Here is a 485-nt window from a genome sequence, read left to right on the forward strand (position 1 = left end):
GCTTGTAATTGGGATGAAGTAAACATCTGTTGAGTAATTTAACATAAAATTGTTTGATAGTGTTAATTTGGAAAGCCAAAACTCTAGCGGGTCCACCAGACCCATGAACACTGGCTGAGTAACAAAAATATGAACACCACAAGGGTTAATTACTCTAATTAATTTACTGGTGATAAAAATGTGTCACTAGTCAGATCGACGGTCTATAACCCGCCTGCTCTGTAGTATAAAGTGACATTTGACTGAGCCTCCTGCTGCTCTACTCAGGCAGTGTCGTCTCCTAAATGGAGTAATTTTAGCAGTGATGAAGCATGATTATTTCCTGATGTGTGCCAAATGTCCAAATGTGGGAATTAAGTTCAAGTCATTCTGTCATGGTGGATTTGAACAGGTGATTAAATGTAGCAGTGAGCTTTTTCCATGCGCTGATCTAACTTTTAAGTATGAAAGTGTGAGAACAACTTAGAAATTAAAATCCCATGTGT

Source organism: Haplochromis burtoni, unplaced genomic scaffold (genome assembly GCF_018398535.1).
Source record: "Haplochromis burtoni strain Fernald_Lab_line unplaced genomic scaffold, NCSU_Asbu1 Contig_939, whole genome shotgun sequence".
NCBI classification, from domain to species: Eukaryota; Metazoa; Chordata; class Actinopteri; order Cichliformes; family Cichlidae; genus Haplochromis; species Haplochromis burtoni.